At 34.5% G+C, this 24,018-nt stretch overlaps 1 protein-coding gene across 1 annotated transcript in view; it reads right to left on the bottom strand.

Moving 5' to 3' along the window:
- The window catches only part of LOC148600645 (uncharacterized), a 29,377-nt gene extending 13,847 nt beyond the window's left edge, over positions 1 to 15,530 (bottom strand). Inside the window, exon 1 of the mRNA XM_088557904.1 lies at positions 15,492 to 15,530. The gene's annotated coding sequence lies outside the window, so the exon portion shown is untranslated. The remainder of the gene's footprint in view (positions 1 to 15,491) is intronic.
- Between the last annotated feature and the right edge of the window lie 8,488 nt (positions 15,531 to 24,018).

Genomic DNA, 24,018 nt, shown 5'->3' on the forward strand with positions numbered 1-24,018 from the left:
ATCAATTTGACGTAAGTTATTCCATGTTTCACAGCCATATAACACAGTTGGTATGACGACTTTTCGGTAAAGTTTTACAGTAGTCACTGGGTTTATATCCGGTTGTTTGTGTCCATTTCCAACAATGGAATACAGAGCATTACGACCTTTTTGATAAGCTTTATCAAGTTTAAGTTCCTATTTTAAGTTATCAGTAATATGAATACCTAAATGACATTGTGTATCCATTACTTCGATAACGCCTTTTCCTAATGTCCAAACATGCCCAACCACACGTGATTTATGTTCAAAAACTAAAATAGAAAATTTAGCTGGATTAAACTTGAATTTCCAACGCATAGAATAATCATAGCAACAGTTCAGCATGACTTGCAGGTTATGTGGAGTTGTAGCTATTGAAGCAATATCGTCAGCTAACGTCGGCAAACCAGAATATACAATCTTCACAGTGGCTCCGATACTCAGTTCTTCAAGTATTTCTTAAAGTTCATTCATACAAAGTTGGTAAAGGAAGGTGGATAGTACTCCTCCTTGGCGTACCGTGGCGAGTCTTAAGGTTTGAAGACATTGCACCATCAAATAGGACTGTTCCACAAATATTTTGGTATGCATTATATATAAGCTTGTGAATGTCTCCCGTAATCCCCAGTTGGTACAACTTGTTGAGTAATCCAGAATGCCACACAGTATCAAATGCGTTTTGCGTGTCTAAAAAGGCTACACAGACTTTACTATTACGTACAATATTTTCGTATATTGTCTCATGCAGTGCGGATGAAGCTGTTGAACATCCTATGTTTTTCCTAAAACCGTGTTGTTGTTTGTTCGGAATAAATTTAACAATCAAAGAAAAAAACTAAGCACCCCTTCCATACCGGAAGTTACATGTAAATGGTAGGTTCCTAAGCAAAGTTTCATATCCTCATAGCCAATTCACTCTTTTCTGAAAAAAAGTTTTAATCTGGCACTAAGAAGCTGTTTTATTAATCCCAGGTTTAATTTGACTCCGGGGTATGGGAGGCGCTGACGTCTTACGACGACGACGATGAGGACACCGATAAACGCAAGGAGATTAAGACTTTAAAACTTGATGTGGTCCGTTGAGAAAGAAAAAAAAACTCCATTAAAATACACTTGCAATAAACAATTTGACTGCTCCAGACATGCGATGCGTCAATGACCTATTTTTGCAGCGATCGATTAATACAAGATTAGCAGTTATCTCTACCTGAAAGCCTGGTGCTATTAGCTGGTTATCCCGAGGCTTCGCCAAAGGTTTCACTCCATGGCCAATGGGCAGCAAGGGAGTAAACCTGATTTTTATTTTATCAAGAATTCTGCCTATGTACACGTCATATGGGGCTTTTTGGTCTGGTTTTAGGGTGTTAATGTTTTTTTGATTGTTGAAGTCCCTCTTACAACATCTAGACGCAGATGAAGCATTAAGCCATATCTCTTGATATCGATTATTTTCAATATATCGTTTTTTAGACGCAAATTCACTCCGCAGTTGCCCTTTAATAAGATATACACAAATGTGAGCAACGTCCAAACTGGGACTTGTTCGCTCGTAATCGTTTACATGTTATGGTTGAATCGGCAGGAAAAGTTGAAAGGGGACTTTCTAGCATTCTATCCTATCATTCTGCGAAATTTCCTGTTAGTTATCACGGAATTACGCCCAATAATGCTTTCAAGTAGGTTATCAAAGTGGTGAGTTGCTAACTCGAAAACTAATTTTTTATCTAGCTCAAAATCGAACTTGCACCTATTGTATTTTTGCTGCTTAAGAACTGTACAAAGTTTTGTTTATGAAATGGGGGACGACAAGAAAGACAAACGGATACTCAACTAAATTTCAATGCATATTAAAAGGTTTAGGATGCGTTTATCCGAACTGTGCATTTTATCATACAATGTAATAAAAGAAAGACAACCATATGTATACTATAAGCTTTTCAGACTTGGTACAACATTTTTTCAGTTCATGTTCAAGCTTATATTTTTTTACATATGCCGGTAAGTAAGGTGCATCCATTGAATACTGTAAATCTTCGTGATTAGTGCTACTAATACTCATTTTTTCCACAGTATTTTGTTAAAATAAGTTTGACATCCTGAGTCATCTATTCCTTTTTTTCACATACATACTGTACACGGTTCTTAAACAATAATCTCATATTTTACTTTAGTATGCGTATGTATGTTAAAAACAACAACTGTTTTGCCTGTGTAATCATTTTATAAAATATACACAATCAAATGTATGAATATTTTCTCCCGTGGTATGGTGACACATAGAAAATAGAAGGTACATTCTTGTCTATTCATTTCATTCAAAGTTTACTATAATACCCAAGCTCTGATAGTAATTTTCATCACTTATGCGTAACCATCTGGACTATTTGTTCAATACGTCATTTCACACCTGTAGAATTGTTTATGAATGCAAATTAATCCTCTTAGATTCTATCACATGTCAACTCCCGTTGCCTTATTTTTGTTTACATTATCTTTGTTTATAAATGTATAAACTCAAGATGAAATGCACTTATACATGCACATATTGTTGTTGCCCGGTCTGCTGTTACTCCATTCCGTTCTACTCACCCGGTGTGACTTATATTGAATGGGTATCGGTATTGATCAATACCGAGTAAGAGTGGGTCGTTTTATTGTCACGTTTTCTAAGAAAAAACGATTATCATTCTTTGAAGTATTTTGTATCAACTTAATAGTCCTTTCTAAAGATAAAAAACGTGCCGTTACTTTTAGCGTTTTGATCAATTTCGTGTTAACTTACGAACAAAACTTGACTGAATTTCTCAATCCATCTTCAGTGACTGTTACTAATAAGTCCCCATGTAAGGATATGCCTAAATTATTCATATTTTTTTTATGTTAATCGTCGTTCTCATTCTTCTTATATTGACTGGAATTGAATCTAACCCCGGACCTTTAAATGACACTATATCCAGTGTAAGCTCGGTAAATTCTGATGATGTCTCTAATTTTAACGAATTATTCCGATCATCTTTCTCGTTCGTACATCTTTACGTGCAAAGTATTTATCAAAAACTTGATATTACTGAGGCAGAATATAGTGATTCCGATATTTTAGCGTTCATTGAGTTCTGGTTAAATAGTAACCAATCAGATGATTCTGTTAAAAATAAAAATTATCACAGCCCATTCCGGCTCGATCGAGGACCTGCTAAGGCAGGTGGAGGTGTTATTGTAGTTATTGTATATGTTAAAAATAATATTAACGCCGTAGAAGTGATCTAGAAATTGACGGACTAGAAGGATTATGGATTGAACTTCATTTGAATGGTAAACAGATTTTATTTGGAACATTTTACATAACCCCAAATAGTTCACAAGAGACTTGGTCAAAACTCGAGCATAGCATTGATTCGGCCTTAAATACGAATAATAATTATATCGTCATCACTGGTGATTTCAATGAAAACCAGTTAAACTGTAATCATAACTCAAAAATTAAGCAACTTTTGAATCAGTTCTCTTTAAATCAATTAATTGATGAACCAAAACATTTTTACCGAAAACTCTTTCTCTATTCTAGACTTAATAATGACAAACAACACGAACCCAATTGCATATAGCGGAGTCGGTCCTTCTCTAACGGAACAAATTCGTTTTCATTGTCCTATTATGGCATTTCTAAATTTACCAAAAATAATTGTAGAACATTTAAACGTAAAATATGGCTATACGATCGTGCAGATTATGATTCTTATAGAAATGATCTCCGGGATGTCAACTGGGACTTGATTACAAATAATGAAAATATCGATCAAATCACTGAAAATCTTACATCAGCTATACTAGATGCTGCAGATAAAAATATTCCAAATGAAGTTGTAACAATACGTAATTCTCAACCACCCTGGTTGTCAAATGAAATTAAGAGATCGGTCAGGGAAAAAATCGTATTCATAGACACGCAAAAAAATATAATAATGCTTCAGATTGGGAAAAATTTAGGAAAATTAGAAACAAAGTTACTCAACAGGTTAAAACGTCCAAAGAAGAATATAAACAGTCTCTTATTAACAAAATTTCTAACAGTAACTCGTGTAGTAGTAACTGGTGGAAAATTATTAAAAGTTTTAGTGGTTTAAAAAAAAAACAAGATAATAGCATTCCTCCTTTGTTAAAAGGAGATCACCTTATTTTTAATGATACTGATAAGGCTAAAGAATTCAATTTATTTTTCTCAGCACAGTCTAACAGATGAAACCAACGCCAATTTGCCCAATACTCAGGTCCATGTACAAGTTACACTTTCACAACTATCTCTAAATGAAACTGAAATAGAAGACGTACTTATTATTTTAAACTGTACAATAGCATCTGGTCCCGATTCAATTAATCCTAGATTATTGAAGGAAGCCTCACACATACTAAACAAACCTCTCTGCAAACTGTTTAATAAATCTTTACAAAAATCTATCTTTCCATCTCAGTGGAAGAAAGCGCATGTCACTCCTGTATTTAAAAATAGTAAACCCAATGACGTAAAAAACTACAGACCAATTTTCCTTTTGTGTATTATGTCGAAATGTATGGAACGCTGTGTATACAAACACGTTTATAATCATTTAAGACAAAACCAACTCCTATGCGAACATCAGTCTGGACTTACGAAAGGGGATTCTGCTGTGAACCAATTAATAAACAGATCTAATGACTTCGTAAAAGCTCTTGACGCTGGAAAAGAAATAAGAGTTGTCTTTTGTGTCATAAGTAAAAGCCTTCGACAGAGTTTGGCACAAAGGTCTATTATTCAAGCTTACAAAATCAGGGATATCGGGTAGTATATTAGAACGGTTTCGTAACTATTTATAGGGTAGGACTCAAAGGGTTGTTTTAAATGGGTCACATTCGGATTGGTTGTGTATAAATGCTGGAGTACCACAAAGGTCTATTCTTGGACCCTTGTTGTTCCTAATATTTATAAACGACATTGTTGACGAAATTCAAGCAACAATCAAACTATTTGCTGGTGACACAAGCCTATATGTTATTGTTGATAATCCTATTAGCGCGGCTGAAACTTTAAATAGTGATATCTCAAAAATTTATAAATGGTCTCAAGATTGGCTAGTGAAATTCAATCCTCAAAAAAACTGAAACAATGATTGTGTCTGGTAAAGTAAATAAACCTATTCACCATTCACTAGAAATGAACGGTCACGAAATTGCATCTGTTGAAAATCACAAGCACCTAGGTGTTTATATATCGAGTGATGGTAAATGGATAGACCATTGCAATTACATAATTGACAAATTGTACAAAAGAATCAACATTCTCAGAAAATTAAAATCAGTTCTAGATAGATTTAGTCTTGAAAAATTAAACTTGTCTTTTGTATGTCCGATTTTGGAATATGCGGATGTAACCAGGGATAATCAAAACCAAACTTTTATTGATAAAATTGAAAATGTACAATTAGACGCTGCTCGTATTGTAACAGGTGGAACAAAATTAACCAGCATTCTAAAACTCTATGACGAAACTAGATGGGAAAAACTGACAAACAGACGTAAGAGACACAAATTATTATATTTTCATAAAATGGTCAACAATAATTAATTTAGTGCCCAACCGTGTCGGTAGTAGACACGAGCATAATACTCAACAGACGGACAATTTATTAAATATAAACACTAGAACCAGTCTTTATGCGGGCTATTTCCTACCTTCATCTATCAAACTCTGGAAATTGCTTCAACCGGAGAAGGACATGTAATTCAATTTCGCTTTTTAAAAGGAAACTTCAAGATCTCAACAACAAAGTCCCAGTCTATTTCTACACCGGGTGTCGTCTCGGTCAAATGTTACACGCACGTATGCGCATGAACTCAAGTTCTCTAAATTCCCATTTATTTGTAAGGAATTTAACTGATTCACCCACTGTCGCCGCGGTTCCCTTGAAACTAATAGTCATTTCTTACCAACTTGTCCCTTATACAAAAATCAACAAAGATATTTGCTGGATCCTTTAACACAATTATCTGTTACGGTTGATGAAAAGCTCTTATTATACTGTTCAAATGAATTAACCGACAAACAAAATAGTGATATATTTCTGTTGGTACAAAATTTCATAATTAAGACAAAACGTTTCATATCCTAATAATCTGCAAGTATATCCTGCATTTCATCATCTAACTTTAAATATCTTAAATTATTTACACTTTACTACTTATTGTTTAATCATAATAATTATAAATTATGACATTTAATACTATATATTTGTTCTACGAAACAATCTGAGCAAGCTGTCATACTTGTGTTTACTTTTTGTGTGTTTATCTTAATAGGAATCAGATTTATAAAAGCTTTGAGTTTGTTTCTGAATCTTAATTGTTAATTTATGTAAATTAATAGTATATTTTGTATGTTTTCATGAATAAATATTGTTTACACTAACATACCCGCATAAGGAATGGTTGGCACATGGGAAATTGTTTCCACTAACATTTTTCAATTCATTCTATTAAAATGTGTAAAACTGTCATTTCCTGTTGTTTGTGATTGATAAACCAGTCGGTTTTTTGTGGGGGTGGGGTGGGGGGAAGTGTTGAACACCCTTTTATTTTCTTAAAGTTCTGCTCCACCAAGTTAAAAGGTGCATATTAAATTCCTGAATTTTAAATAATTCATTAAATAAGTCAATATTTTACTCAAAACAATGGGTAAGGGTTTACCAGTCATACTAGTTTACACATTAAAATGGGACGGGTCCGGACTTCGTGCGCAGATGTTTATACATAGAAGGGGGAAGGTTTATTTCGACACGTTCTACACCTTTCTATGTCTGGACAGTTTTGCACCTAAAAAAGTGGTGAATGTCGTTTAATTAAGTAAAATAATGAACGTACAATATTCATGTACGTCGATTGAGCATGCGCGAAAGCGTATTCCGTATAAAAAATTATTTCAAATTTAGGAAGTACACCACACTACATCTATACCTCGTATCACAACTATATTCGATCTTGTATGATTTAAGATGAGTTGCGGTTAAAAGAAACCGGCCTCTTCCTTTAGTAGTTTTGATTACTGACTTGACGAAATGCCATAGGATTGAATTCAAAAGCCTTTTGCTCGGCGTATATACATCGAACTCTGACTCTAGTCATTTATTTTGATGTGGACAATTTCACGAACATGCTTCAAGGATGTAAGGATCGGTTCCTGTCCTTCATCCAACAAATTGCACACATGTGATAGAGGAACCGATCTATACCTCTAAATTTACCAAACTGCGACATTTCATGAACACACTTTTTTCTCTGAAACGCCGAGGACAAATACAATATCTCGTCCTTTTTACATTCTCACTTGAAATTCTAATTTAAAAAAACAAATTTGATTTTTCACAAGTCTTAACATATTTAATCAAAATATGGGTTTCAAATTTTAGAAGTACTAAGACCAATCAGCTAAACCATTCTCTGTTTGCCTTATTATATGGGCATGCTGTTTTTGTTTTGTTTTGTTTTGTTTTGTTTTGTTTTTTCAAACCCTTCCTTTCATGAAGTTCTGTGTAATATGTAATTTATTCTAATAACTATGTTCGGTCGTCTCTCTCTTTCCCAGTAATCTTTGCTCAGAATAAAATTTCCAGTACCCGGAAATAAATTTAACTCTAAATCATCAAAATGTATCTTAGACCCAGCATATTTAAATCACAACCTCATCATACAGATTATAAAAAAAAATACCAGACTTCTTTCTACGTCTGTATTTGCGTTTCATTAAAGTTTTACAAGATACATCAGAATCATTCGTATCAGAACTACCATAACAACTAACTGATTCCGTGGAACTGTATAAATCTAGAATCTTTCTAACTCTACGTGAAGCTATACTTTAATATTATTACTTTTTTTCCTTACTTTTTTATATTAACATCCTGGCCTGGGTTTCGTTTAAACAAAATCTCAAGTTGAAAATTTCTTCAAGTCCTGTGTTTTTCCTCAAATCGCCAATTCCAAATGTTGATTGGTCAAATTTGATTTGGGGAAGCTTAAGGATTTCAGGAAAATCTCAATTTGAGAAGTTTTATGAAACCGGATGATTGTCTTTAACCTTAACATGTTTCTTATAATTAATGTTACCAGAAACTAATCCAGAAAGATCTTCACCTTTTTCTTTTCTTTCATCCTTCTTCTTCTATTCTTTCTCACTCATCCCAACCTCTTTTCTCCTTTTCAACTATTTCTCCAACATCATCTTCTTCTCTTGTTGATTCAACTTCTGCAACTGCGACTGCCTCAATGCGCCATACTCCATATCGAAATCACTGCCATCTTGCGAATCCGATCAGTAACCTCTGACTCCGACATCCGAGCCTCCGACTCGAAATTCCGAGCATCCGACTTTAACTTATGCACCTGCAGCTTCATTTTTCAACAGAAAACTGTTCGGCAACACTTAACATTTTCTTTGCGACCTCAATGAAATGTAATTGACCGGATTTCTCGTTCAGAGAGACGACTCAACCGACATTAAAACGTTAATGTTCAATTGCGCCGGTCATTTTCAACTAGCTTTCAGAAGAACCACAATATATCATCCGACTTCTAAATAAACGTTATATATACTATATACGAAATCACCAATCCATGAACAATATAAGTGTACACTCTAGGCCTTCTCAGATCAAACCGGATCGAGCTAGCCTAGCTAATTAGCAAAGTTTTGATAAAATCAACCTTACATGTATGTTAATGACGAATCAGACCTCTTTCCAACAATGTATATCTGACCAAATGGCTTTTTTTCAATGCAAAACTTTGTTATGTTTATGTACATTTACTTATGGATATCATAATTAGATTGAATGCAGTTCTGTATGTACATTTTTGGTATATGGCTAAAAACAGTACATATCTTATTGGTTTGGCCTGCCTTTCTGAACCCTTTATCGAACAAAGGAGTGTATTGTACATGTATTCCAGTGAATGGGTCCGTGTTTGCTTGTAAATGAAATTTTCTTCACATAGCCTTTTGCATCTTAGTCGTGTTGAACTCAACACAACAAAGATGTACACATATTAGGTTCTTAGATGATTTGTGAACTCATATTCGGTTTTAATTGGTTGTAATTAATGATAAATGTGACCATGTTGTTCTGCCATGAATTTACAATTTACTAAATTTATAATTAAAAAAAAAAACAAAATCTAACAGACAAACACAAACTTTATGAGTACATGTACTAAATAACACTACACATGTAAGTCTAGTTGACACTTAAAGAAGCATTTAAGTAGTCGCCTGCTACATAAATTTTACGTATGCATCCCTAGCTTAAAAGTTACCAGCGTTGCCTAGAAATAAAGGTACAGGTATGTGGTCGATCTAATAATAACGCAGTTATTAAAGGAGAGAGCACAGTTTTTATTGAAATCGTTTACGATAAATTAAATGCCTCCTCCGTAATTATGAGTCAAAATTATGTGAATCTAGAACGTATGGTTCAATGGCCGCTATTAAACCAGTGGCGGACTCAAAGGGAGAAATCTTCGAGCATTTTTGAGAGAGGCCGCTACTATACATGTATCCTCTGGATCCGCCTAGGACATCGTAGACTTAGGTCTTTTTTATAAGCAGCTGAAACTATAAACTCATCTCTCGATTCGTATCATGTACATTACAAGTTGCGATATCATGCTAAATATTTAGGATGCCTGAATGATGCAAACTAAATATTACAGATCAAAATGATCTGTATCACCGACATGCGGTATATCAACCCGAGAGTCCTATATCACCCCAAGGCCCACCATTTTGACATACCATGTTCATTATATCATATATTAATTATTAAAGTATGGTATTATCGATGTATTCAACATATCTTTTCATTTCAGGCGAGTTATTTTCAGTTTCAAGCTGACAATAATGAGTTTTTCATAAAATTGGGAATTTCCGGATTTTAATATTTTCTTCCATTTCGCCTGTAATGGGCAATGTTTTCAAGTACCCTACTTCAAACAAGCATTTGTATATTCAGACACATTTATGTAGCATCTTACCTTTCTAATCAGCCAAGGCAATGCACCATTAAACATATTCCATGCCATTTGACCGAAAGAATGGTACCCATACCCACTAAAATCTGCCCCGTATGAAAGAAAATTATCGTTTATAGTATACAGGAACTGCACGCAATGTCTGTCTGGCATTTATTATGGAGATCTTCTTGTATCAATCACATTTTCAAGCCAAATTATGCTTTTATTGTCCCGATGACGACAAAATATTCAAACAAAAGGGAAATTTAAAAATAAAACGATTATCACCTATTTTAACACGTAAACTGTATATTTTTTGTTTAAAATATCAGTTTTACATGATTTGATTTTGTTTGCTATCATTGTTTTTTTTATACATATTAGGTTTCAAAGACGCAACTACGATGAATGATTGGCATACATGTATCCAACACCATTTAAAAAAAATGCAAATTTACCACATACGAATTCTGGGTTTTAGTAGGTATGGGGTACCATTCTTTCCCCTTTATTGCTTGTGATACGTTAAAGTATGCGATGCCTTGGTTCATATGATAGCTTAGATGCTACATATAGGTGTTTGTATATGCAAAACTTTGTTTGAAGTAGGGTACTTGTGAAAAATGCCAATTAACGTTGAAATGGAAGAAAATATGAAAATCCGAAAATACGCCTTTTTATGAAAGAGAAATCAAGGGAACCAAGGTTATAGCGGTAATCAAAAGAATGTAATCCAGGGACAAAGACCAGACATGGAAAACAGTCATACACAACAAAGAACATAAAGTAACTAAAATCATACATACAAAGTAACAAAAGTAAATGAGCAACTCGGACTCCACTAAAAAGTGGGAGCATGGACCAGGTGCACCGGTAGGGTAAGCGTCCTCTGCTTTTCTAGAAACACCCGCCGAGTTGCTCATAAAAAGTCAAGTCCGGGGTAGACAAACGAGGAAAGGAAAACTATGACCCGTTGAATAAATCAGTTTTCATGGTGCTGATGGATACACCATAACGATCCACGAGTTCATGATGATGACCATAAAACTTCTGTAGTGATGACTTCAATCTTGTAGCAACATAACCCTGTTCCAGAAGCCTATTTGTTAGAGTTCTAACGCGATACAAAAAGTCTGCGTAGTTTCAGCAAGCTCTGGCATAACGTATGAGTTATGATATGAACACTCCATACGCAGGAGCCGAAGGGATGTTGCCACAGATGAAACTGAAAAAATACGCGCCTTAAATGAGCAGGCTAGAACACAACATGTCTATTGTACACCCTTTATATGCCAAAAATTAACATTTAAGTGCATGTTGAGGCATTTTTTATCATGGGTAGGGTGGCAATTTTCCACCTATTTGAACTTGAAAGAGTAATCAAGGGAACCAATGTTATAGTGGTAATCAAAAGAGTATAATCCATGGACAAAGACCAGACATGGAAAACAGACACACACAACAAAGAACATAAAGCAACTAAAATCATATATACAAAGTCACAAAAGTAAATGAGCAACTGGACTTCACTAAAAACTGGGAGCATGGACCAGGTGCACCAAAACTTCAAATATTTATTACTTGGGCTAGTTAGAAAGCTAAGGCACTATATAATTGTATTTGACTATACAAAAGCTTGGTTTGTTTGAAGTACGGTATTTGAAAGAAATTGCCAATTATAGGTGAAATTAAAGAAAATATGAAATTCTGAAAATTCTCCCTTTTTTATGAAAAACTCCTTATCATCACATTAAAACTGAGAAATACGCCGTCCCCTGAAATGAGAGAATATGTTGAATACATCGATAATTAAAACAATAGTACCCAACATGTCTATTGTGCACCGTTTATATGCCAAAAATTAACATTTTAGCTCATGTTGAGGCATTTTTTATCATGGGTTAGAGTTGCAATTTTGCACCTACCTTGACTTAGAAAAGTTCAAATATTTATTACTTGGGCTCATTTTGAAGCTAAGACATGAATTTAATGAACCGTATCACACAAAAGCTTGTTTAAACTACGGTATTTAAAAAAAATACAATATCGGGTGATATAGTAGAAAATTCCCATTCTTCCGATCTTATAGTAATGTCACCCCATAAGGAAAATATAAGCGCCTGAATTGATCAGATATGTTAGGTACATCATTATCTTAATTATGAATGACTAAATTCTGCTGTGAATGAGAATTTTGTTTGATACTGAGACCAGTTTTCTAGGGGTAGGTGTAATATTTTTAACATTTTTTAGTTTATTCACACTCTATCCTAGGAAGGCTAAGAATCTCAAACAATTGAGTCACAACAATCTTGGCTTTTTGACCCAGAGGGGTACAATTATAGACTTATACAGGAAAAGAATCCGAGAATATTCTTTGGTGACAAATTGATTCGGTAACGGTAGGTATAAAGGTACCTAAGATCACCATGAAGTTGATGAGTGAGGGGGTGCACGGTGTTCTTTGTCAATACATGTATTGGATTACGCAAATATCAATTTTCTGTAAATTGTATTTGACTATGCTTTATCCAATCAACCAATTCGAATTTTAATTGAATTTTGAATTTGTATAATTTTAATATTGATCAAGAAGTGTTGTTAATTAAGGCGGGGCGACGGACTCATGATTTGTCTAATTTGTTCATGTGGTTAGAATATACCATGTAACATCGAAATATAAAATTATCAAAAAATTTCTGGGTCCGCGGTTCTCGATTTTTTAATATTTCGCATATCAAACTCATACTTGGTGGGAAAATAACAGACGTATGAAGAAAACACCATATTTGAATACATAAAATTGTATTTTCATACTAGAGGTATACCTAGTATATTGCGTTGCGATTCTGACTGAAAACGAAAACGATATTATAAAAATAAATTGATTTTGGTGTAAAATAAAAGGTATGTCAATACAAATTCAAGTAATGTAGTTGTCGAACGTTGTTGAATATAATAATGCAGACTTTCTATACGGAGGTTTTTCTTCTGTGAGGGGGACGGGATCGATACGTATACGGGGGTTAAGTGGGCGGAAATCTGTGATTAAAATGGCGGGGACGGGGAGCGGTTGTTGATGGGACGGGGAACGGGGAATGGAAGATACAGAAAGCTAATAAAAGGGATCGGGAAGCAATGGTCTAGGGTAAGGGAAGCGGGGATGAAGACTCCCCTGTCCACCCTCTCTTCTTTATTTTAGACAGCAATATCTGATACACAAGTATCTTCAGTTGCATCACAGATCAATATACAGAAATGTCCTGTAGACTTTCTTCATTTTTTAATTTTGTTTGTCTCTTCACAAGATTCGGCAAAGTTTGGTTTGTAAAATTTTGGACGTTATTTTCTAGCTTTCAATGACTAGGACATAATTACCAAAGAAGTATTTGAGTGCCCCCCTCCCCCTCCCCGCGCTTTCGAGACTTCTACATATTATCCTTGATTTCGGGATAGTTGTTAAATCATAAAATATTTACGGTAAAATTAACGCAGAAATTTGTTTATATTTTAAATTCGACTCAAACAGTTGAGTAAGCGTAACAACAAAATAACGGAACACTAATCCGATCCTTAATCAAGTCAAGACAGAAGAGCTGACTCTAGAATGGTACGAGAACTGTTCTAAATCTGTCATAGAACTGTTCTTCTGACAGTTCTAGGACAGTTTTGTGGGAGGTTAGAACTGATTTCATCCGTATGTAGCAGTGTGTTGTTATGAACTTAATCAACATAATTATGATATGCGAACAAATAATTTATTATAACAGGCAACCCTTTAGTAATGTCCAAAACAAAAGGGCATACTATAACTTGAATTGCACATTTGTATATCTAAAATGTGCTTTCAGAATTGTGTTCTTTCAGGAACTTTGATCAACAGGATTAAAAGCTGCAGAAACACCCAAAACAATCTTCTACTTTGCACAAAAAGTGATGTTTAAGACTAAGCAATGCAAATAAACATACATGTTCTTGGTAAAACGCAAAAACATCTGTTCTACAAATCATCTAGTTGAGTTGGTTAATAAAATTGTCAATTAATATGTAATTTCATTTTGGCCCTGTTATACATGTAGGTTTCGGTAAATCATATTGGTCTCGACAGCCGTATTGGCCCCCGGCGATACCTCGGAACCAATACGACCGCAAGGTCAAATTTATGACTTATTGGTGAGAAATTAGTGTCCGGGAAACTTACTTTTTTTTCTTTCAATGCAGGCTTATGATATTTAGCATGGAAATAGATGAACAAATCACAATTAATGGTTCTATATTGGTGTACTATATTTGGTCACATTTGACCTTAGGGTCAATCTTGTTATCGTTCGATGAAGATTTTTGATATTTAGTATGTGGGTAGATCAACCAAAGACAATGTGTTGTGTATCATATTTGGTGACCCTTGACCTTGAACCTTCACCTCAAGGTCAAATTAAAGATTTTTTTTAATTAACTGAGAAATTCATATGTGGGCACCCAGATGTTTCCATCTCAATGATATCTAGTTACATGTATATATTATAATACACTTTTACTACAATATAGAATATCATTTTTACAGTTTAGAGCTTGGTTAGTAGAAGCGAGGAGGGATGAAGATACTCCACAGCAAGATACTACATGACGGGGATAGAAGTTCTATTATACCACACAGTTGGTTTTAAAAAAACTGTGCATAAATTGTATGTCGAAACAATTAGAGCAGAAGTTTCAAACCCCATTTACACCACTTTATTCCATGGTAACAAAACTCTTAATGAAATCAAGAGGTTCAGTGGGGATACAAAAATCTTCTGATCTTGTTCAAGCTGAAACAGAATCTAGATATCAATTAATCTATTGTTACTATTCTGATCATTAAGAAAGTTATAGCCCCTAACACAGGGACCAACACAGATTGAAATTCTAGAATGGGACAAATCAACCATTAGTCCATGTTCTTAGTACTCTTGGAGATACTTAATTGAAGTTTTTCATTTATTTAAATGCAAATAAATGTTATTTTTATTTTCTTGTCTTATAGTTTTCTTCATTGTGACTCTTCCCACCTAATGGTGATCTTGTTATGGTGGGGCAAGTAAATTATAGGGTGAGCCTCAAAATATTTTAACAGGGTAAGCAAATTACAGGGCTGTGCAGCCCCATTAAAAATAACCTCTTGTGAACCCTGTGATACATTCTCTCTTCATTGAATTTGAAATTTTGCCTATCAGAATAATTTTGTTCTACAAAGCACAACAAAGTGTTCCTGACATAATAAAACTTAGAATGAATTTGGAATAGCTGGAATTATCAGTTTTTTTTTTAATTAACTTCTTTTCCTTTACCCCCTCTTTGAACATACAAAATAATCCAGGCCATTCACAATCACATGCATGTATACACAAAGCATATCTGTTAAATAAAATAATATATGTTGTTAAATTCTTCACCTGTCAGTGATATATTCAGTTCATATTACCGTTTCACCTCCTTTACTGCGATCTGCGATCTCCTTCTTTGATTTACTACATGTACACAATGTTTAAATTTTAACGTAATATTCCATATAAGGAAATGAAGACCATATTTAGAAAATCCAATACGAGGCTGGACCTATCTCGAAAATTCAGTCCATGTTATATGATGACAATATAGATAAATAATTGTAAATGTTGGGTTAAAAATTAACTAGCTGCCGTTTTTTTTTTTTTTTTTTAATCGCCACGGGTATATCCACACCCCAATGGAAAAGAGAGAATTAGCAGCGCGCTGTAAAATCTAGATTTAAGCCAACATTTCGTTTGTAATGCCAAGTTAGGACCATTGCGGTACAAACTTCTCCGTTTAGGTGTCATACCTATTTTGCCACGAATCATTGTTCGGTAACTTTCTATATATAATTTTATAAACGCTTTTAAGAATTTTGTTAATGAAAATAGTCTGTATAGGCACTTAAAGAGATAGACTTGGGGTAAGATAGATAACTCTTTAAATCATTGATATGTCTGTATCATATTTAATTATACCAAAGCCTCTAAAGCTTTCAATTGAAGCAGAATAAAATCAATCCAAGTGAATTAGATGCTTCATAAGATTGATGTAATATGCTGAATAAAAATGTTCAAGTGATTTTAAGAGAGGAGTCCCTTAACCTAGATCTACCTCCTTAAGCTTCGTTCAACTAAAAAGCTGTGGTACATTGAAGTAAATAGATAATGTATTACAGTTGTAACGAAGTACACATAATACACATGTATTATACACCGATGAAAATTAACAACTTCACAACAAAACACATGATACTGTATATATCTACGTTTTTGACACAACTGAAAACTAATCACGAAGTTTTGAAAGATTTAATTGTGAGACCTCAGCAAATGAGAAAACATAACGACTTCTGGTAATTTTTGCATTAAGTTTACAAAATTAAGTTATTTTGTCAATGCTGATTTTTTTTTCGGTCATAGTATTGACAAGAAAATAATGTCATCATCTAAGAAACAACTTCTTATTTACTTGATGCAGGTTTGATTACCTATTTTATCATATTTGAAAATATGCATTTTACTCACTGTAGACATAGTAACATGTTAGCAAAAACAACAAAATTTTCTAATTTAAGCAGTTGTCCTTCTGGCATCATTATAATATAATCTGTTTCTTCCAGGAAACGACAACATCCACCAAATAACGTCAGAAGGAACGTACATGTTAAGGATTGATTTAGAAGACTTCGAACTTGATAGAAAATACGCAAAATATGGAACGTTTACGGTAGGACCAGAGAGTAGTGGTTATAAACTGGATATAACCGGATACAGCGGGGATGCTGGTAAGTACGCATTTACGGTTGGACCAGAGAGTAGTGGTTATAAACTGGATAAAAGCGGATACAGCGGGGATGCAGGTAAGTACACTGCAGATCACAGAGAGTATTGGATATAATCATATAATCTGGGTGTGAGCAGATACAGCGGGGATGCTGGTAAGTACACTGCAGTTCACAAAAAGTATTGGATATCATCATAAAAAATTATTTGATATAATCTGGAGGTAAACAGATACCGCAGCGATGCAGGTAAGTACACTGCAGCTCACAGAAAATATTGAATATAATCTGGGTGTGAGCAGATACAGCCGGGATGCTGGTAAGTGAACTGCAGCTCACAGGAAGTAGTTGATATAATCTGTTGTGAGCAGATACAACTGCGGTGATGGTAAGTTAACTGTAGGTTACAGACCACCAATTCAACCAATGAGCATTTGGAACGTACGCAAAAATAGTCCTACGCAGAAATTACCCCTGTTCCTCATAGTGCTGTGAAAAAAGTTCTCATCTTATTTAAAAAATTTAAACGGTTTCTGAAAGGAAAAACATTTCTGTACATTTTATAGGTGCATTTTGCTTCTTGTAATGTGAAGCCTAATCTCCATAATGATTTTTAAGTATACCCCTATCTTGTGAAAACACTGAGATTTCCCATGCTATTTATAGACCCTTCACTTCCGGTGACCAGTACTGCACTGCAAGTCTGCTAACCCCACATGCCATTCTGAGGATTGTGAGCTGACATATGTAGAATCATGCTGATATATAGTCCTCTGCAGGTTAAAGTTAAGGTAAATCCAGAGAAGCCATTGAATATTGTGAAATTAGCATAGAAGCCTATGGAAAGTGGAATTAAAGGTTTTTAGCCTGTAGCTCACAGAACGTATTGGATATTATAATTATATCTGGGTATGGGCAGATGCAGCGGCGATGCTGGTAAGTCCATTATCAATAATAATGATTAGGATATGAATTAGGGCTATGTTTGTAAAGGTGTTTATGTCTGACCTTTCCTCTTTCCTTTAACATACTAGATCACTGGACCTTAAGTTTAACACCTAATACAAGACGTATTTCAGACTGCTTCTAGATGTTTAGTCGCATCGAATTCTCAATTCAATTTCACATGTGAAAAATTAGCGAACAAATCACACTGCATGCTTAAAATCGACCACAGAATGCTAGATCTATGAATAAATGTATGTACAGGTACAAAGATTTACGTTAAAGTCAATGAAACTTAAGTAAGCACTATATATTAAGCATAAATCATCCTCTTACTTTCTGGCTTCGTCAATCAATGAGCAGCAAGATATGTCCTGCAGGAAGCTGTTTACTAAATTATACAAACTTAAATCCAAACACTGATATCAAATCAAACAATCTTTCCAAGTTGATTCAACATAATGTTTGAAGACCAAACATAAACTCGTAATAGGCTTCTCATATACCCTTTATACCACCCCATTCTTTATAATATTCCCAATAAATACAATCCTAATTACATATACCCATCCCAATAAATACACTCCTAATTATATATACCCTTCCCAATAAATACAATCTTAATTACATATACCCATCCCAATAAATATAATCCTTATTACCTATTTATTGTTTCAATTATTTAATTATCGATTAGAATTTCATATATTTTTCAATTTTCCAACATTCAATCTCTTATTTCGAATTAATTTTTACGTGGTTTCTACTTCACATCTACCCATCCCTATTTCACATCTACCCATCCCTATTTCAAATCTATCCATCCCTATTCCAAATCTATCTACCCATCCCTGTTTCACATCTACCCATCCCTATTCCACATCTACCCATCCCTTTTCCACCCATCCCTATTCCACCCATCTCTATTCCACATCTGCCCATTCCTATTCCACATCTATCTACCCATCCCTGTTTCACATCTACTCATCACTATTCCACATCTACCCATCCCTATTTCAAATCTACCCATCCCTATTCCATATCTACCAATCCCTATTCCACCCATCTCTATTCCACATCTACCCATCCCTCATATACAAAAGAATGGTAAGTTTACCCGATTCAAGTACTGTACAAAGAAAAAAGTGACGTATATCCTATGTATAAAACCTGAATGAATTCACAGGAGAGTTTGTTCTATCCCTAGTACTATTTATTCTATTTAAAGTTGATGAGTATACTGCATGGCAAAATATTGATTTTTTACGAATCTTTTATGCAATATCAGTAAGTCATAGAACACGTATACAGGGAGCAAGCACATAAAAGAGCGGAGTAATGCGGGTTTTATTAGGTCTGCGAAGAGGATCTGTGTTTAATATTTAATGTTCTATTATTCACAGCTGGCTTTCGTTTGTTACAGTTTTACGATACGTGAATTTATATTTAGTACACGTATGCAGCTAATAGTTTAAAATCGATAACCTTACAATTGATATCCAGATGACAGAATCATCCAAAAGACAATTATATATAATTCATATAAAAATCATTTTCACCTTATATTTGTAATTCGGAAGATTCTATGAAAACTCATCCAAATGGAAGTAAATTTACAACAAAAGACAAGGATAACGATAAATCGGGCTAAAATCTACAAAGGTGGGTGGTGGTATGGTGCATGTCACGCCAGTAACTTAAACGGACTGTATCTAAGAGGAAATCATTCTTCATATGCCAATGGTGTCAATTGGAGTACTTGGAAGGGACAAAAATATTCACTAAAGTTAACCACTATGATGATCAAACGGAAATGAAAAAGATTGTTTTCTGTTGCGTTGAAGTAAAGTAAAAACGTTTTAGCAGAACTGTAGACTTACAGTAATATACATGAAAAATTAAAATTTATTTTTTAGCGAAACCTAGCTCATTTGCTTATTACTTTTCAAAAATAAAACCTGGTTTTGCCAAATTACCTGATGTACGGTAGTCTTGACCTAAACACAAGATGAACAGATGAAAAGATAAGTTACTCCTAACTAAAGGGTAACTGTTATCTTCTGTGAATAAATTGAACATTACAGAGGAAACCTCCTCTGCAGAGAAAATTAATTTATACAAATAGGCAGTCCCTGAGTAATCAAGAGAACCAAGATTCTAGCGGAAATTAAAAGAATACATTCCAGGGACAAAGAAAACAGACAAACACAACAAAGTACATGAAATAACCAAAATAATACGTACAAAGAAACAAAAGTAAATAAGCAACTCGGACTCCACTAAAAACTGGGAGCATGGGCCAGGTGCACCGGTAGGGTAAACGTCCTCTGTTTTTGTAGAAAATTCCGCCGAGTTGCTCATATAAATCAAGTCCGGGTAGACGAAAAAGGAAAGGAAAACTATGACACCTTGAATAAATCAGATTTCATGGTCCAGATGGATACATCGTTAACGATCCACGAGTTCATGATGATGAGAGCCATATTATGAACCGAAATAATCACATATATATATATTGCAGTTAATATTTAATCGGATGTTTAAGACAGACACTTACATGTATCTAGTTAAACAAAATAGTAATTCATTCGAAAGGCATTGGTTTTGTATTTTGCTGGGATAGGAATACGGACACGTTTGTTTTTACAAAGCGCGTTATCTTTACAGTACTTTTACCGTCTGCTCGAGACTCGTAAGCGAAGTCAAGGATATTTAAACTATTTAAGTACCACAATGATGGGGGGGGGGGGGCATTTCCCCTAATGATTAACTGAAAGTATTGCACCTACCTCGTGAATATACATGTACATACTAGCCTGCTCGTGAAATTGCAACGAAAGTGTGTATATTATATATATATATATATATATATATATATATAGAAGGGTCTGAAAAATTCACAACGATGTTAGAACTGTCAAATTTGCGAAGCAAATTTTTGGTCGTTCCCTCCGCGGGACTCGAACTCGTACCGCTGTGACATCTATGGCAACACCGCCTGCATTAAGTCCAGCTCCCTAGACCACTCGGCCAGCTAGGCTATATAAAAATATAGCTTTCGCAGGCCGGGTCATTCCACCTCGTAGGATTAATCTAGGGCAGTAACTTAGTACACGATGTATGGTAGTACGGGACAGTTCATCTGTAATTTTTCAGACCCTTCTATAAGTTTACGTTATCTTCCCTGTATCAATTTAATCCGATGGAGCAGTGTAGCAAATAGAGTCGTCATATTCTGAGATGTTGTATATATATATATACAATAATACATTAAACGAAAAACTCAGCAAATGGACGATTCGGGGACAGAAAGCTCTGTTAAAAGACATTTTGAATCTGTGAAATATAAAAAAATATATAATTTCCACAGATATTGAGAGAAAATCGTTATTATTATTCTAGGCAAGGATATCAAGTCGAATTGAAAATGCATAATGCACTATCAGATAAAAGATAAGCAGCTTTACCTGATTCATACATGATTGTACACTGAGTAATTTACTTAGAGGGGTAGGAAGAATTGAAATCGCTCCTCTTATGTTGAAAAATGATAATTTTGTGTAAAATTTGTTATAATTGAGGCAACGATACATGTACAAGTAAACTAGAAGCCTCCTTTAATTAATACATTTCTTGGTCTTCGTCTGTCACCTCATTGTTCCCCTTTTTAATTCCTCGATCTGTCAGAGTTTTTACTGGGGTACATATAGTCAGTGAGCTGTTAAGAATAACAAAGATTTAAGTCCTTCTATGTCTAAGAGTCAGGCATAATGTGTATAAGGTGTGACAAATGAAGAAAAAAACGCATTTTTGTTAACTTTCTTTTTTTTTTGTATTATCAAAGTATTTATAACTCACCCTCCCCCCCCCCCCCCCAGAAACCTCCACCAAAGTGTTAAACTTTCTAAGATATTGATAGGTCAACTTTAGCTGAAATACACTATGGAAAGTTGGCGTGAAAATCCTCCCATGCTTTTTCTTACTTAAGTAGTCAAAAAAATCTATAGGATAAATTTAAATACCTTTTTAGTTTCCTCGATTGTCTACCCCAGACTTGATTTTTTATGAGCAACTCGGCGGGTGTTTCTAAAAAACAGAGGACGCTTACCACACCGGTGCACCTGGTTCATGTTCTCTCAGTTTTTAGTGGAGTCCGAGTTGCTCATTTGCTTTTGTTACTTTGTATGTATGATTTTTGTTACTTTATGTTCTTTGTTCTGTATGTCTGTTTTCCATGTCTGGTCTTTGTCCCTGGATTACATTCTTTTGATTACCGCTATAACCTTGGGTCCCTTGGTTACTCTTACAAAGAATGGTGCTTAAAAGGGTTGTTAAGTACTTCTCTAAGAATTAAGCAAAATCTGTATAAGGTGCGGCACATGAAGAAAAAACGCATAGGCTTTATTGCATTATCTAACTATTTGTATCTCATGATCATAACCTCAGTGAAATAACCATTAAAGTATTTGTAAATTTTGCTTTTTCAAGATATTGACTTGTCAAATTTGGTTGAAATACACTATGGGGAAATGGCAGTCAAAACTATCTTTGTATTTAGATGCTTCAGAATAAATTTAAATAAGTTTTAGGCTGTTTTCTTGATGTATTGAAATAAAAGAAATAGATGACATATTTCTATCAAAGGAAGATAGACAGTTAAGAAATTTAAATTTTCCACAGACCCAATCACTTACCTTTAAACAATGTATCACTCCGCTAAATAACTTAGGATTTATAACATATTTGAAATGCGAACTTGTCGTCGGAAACAGTGTTTTTAGATTTACTTTGTTTACTTTCAAAAGAATGCATTTTGGCAAATTGTATGACAGTGAAATTAACTCCGCTAACTCAATAACATCCTAAAACAACGTATTAATCCGCTATATTTATAAGTGAAGTGTCCATGGTGAGACATATTTCACAAAGCACGCATGTGCACTTCCGATTAAAATGGGTGTAGCTTTTTCCGATGTATTGTCCTAATGTACATGTAGTGATAGCCTGCAACTCCTTGGAATCGTTCAAGAGTGAGTTGCAATCCACCAGCCTGAGATAAACAACACATCCTCGTTTTTAGCTGCACTGCAAAATATGGATTTTAACTTGCACCTTGGGTCCTTCCAGCACCGATCACTTTTGTATATAGTCATCAACCAGTACGAGGATACACCAGGTGGTGGTTTTGTACTCAACAAGAAGAAGTATATAAACGATTGGGAAACTAGTACATGTTAGACCAAATTACATGTAATCTCCTATCAATAATCCTGGATTTGTCCCTACATGTACATGTACCTACCTGGTGTTTGTAAACTTAAATACTGGAATCTGTAAGAATCAGGCAAAATTGAAAAATAATTAATCATGCTCAGAAAAATAATGAATCATGCTTAGAAAAATAATACAAACTGTTTGACACTGTGGGCGCTTAGTTCATGGTCTATGTTTCACTATAAACATGAAGGGGTTCAAAAAAATTCACATATTGTTTTCAAATTACATGTACTACCCCGCCCCCTCCAATTTCTGGTAAAATGAGAGATTTAATGAGAGAAATCGGCCTTTTCCATACCCTATTATAATCTACCCTCATTTGAGTCGCGCCTTCCACAAGGCATGCGTCTCCCGCTTTCAGAGACTCAAACGCAATATAAACCGCAAAAACAAAAACAAAAGATCAAACTGCAAAAGACCATTTGAAGATTTACTAGTGTTAGTCATTTTCCTTAAAGTTTCATAAAAACCCTTTTGAAAATTATTGATGCGTTTTTCACATGTTTTAAAAACATATTTATTGATTTTTTAAGTCTTAGTTCGTTACGCAAAATCTCGAACATAATATACTTGAAATCTGAGATCTCTCCCACGTACACTCCTTGAGACGTTTAGGTTTCCCGCACGCACGATACCCAAACGCACGCTAAACGCTCACCAAACGCAAGATAAACGAACGCTCCTAGCGTGTGTTTAAACGCACGATAAACGAAAGCTCCTATCGTGCGTTTAAACGCATTATAAACAAACGACAAAAAATAATAATATTGACATATAATGAAGACAAAATAAAATAGAAATTAACATTAATAAAATTATAAAAATTAATAATAGCAAAAAAAAAACAGAGAAATAAAGTTAAATCAAGGGAAAAAATCAAAGTACTAAAATAAACGAGCGCTTCTATCGTGCGTTTAAACGTA

Source organism: Perna viridis, chromosome 13 (assembly GCF_037379345.1).
Source record: "Perna viridis isolate PV_CMFRI_1.1 ecotype Kerala chromosome 13, ASM3737934v1, whole genome shotgun sequence".
Classification (NCBI taxonomy): Eukaryota; Metazoa; Mollusca; class Bivalvia; order Mytilida; family Mytilidae; genus Perna; species Perna viridis.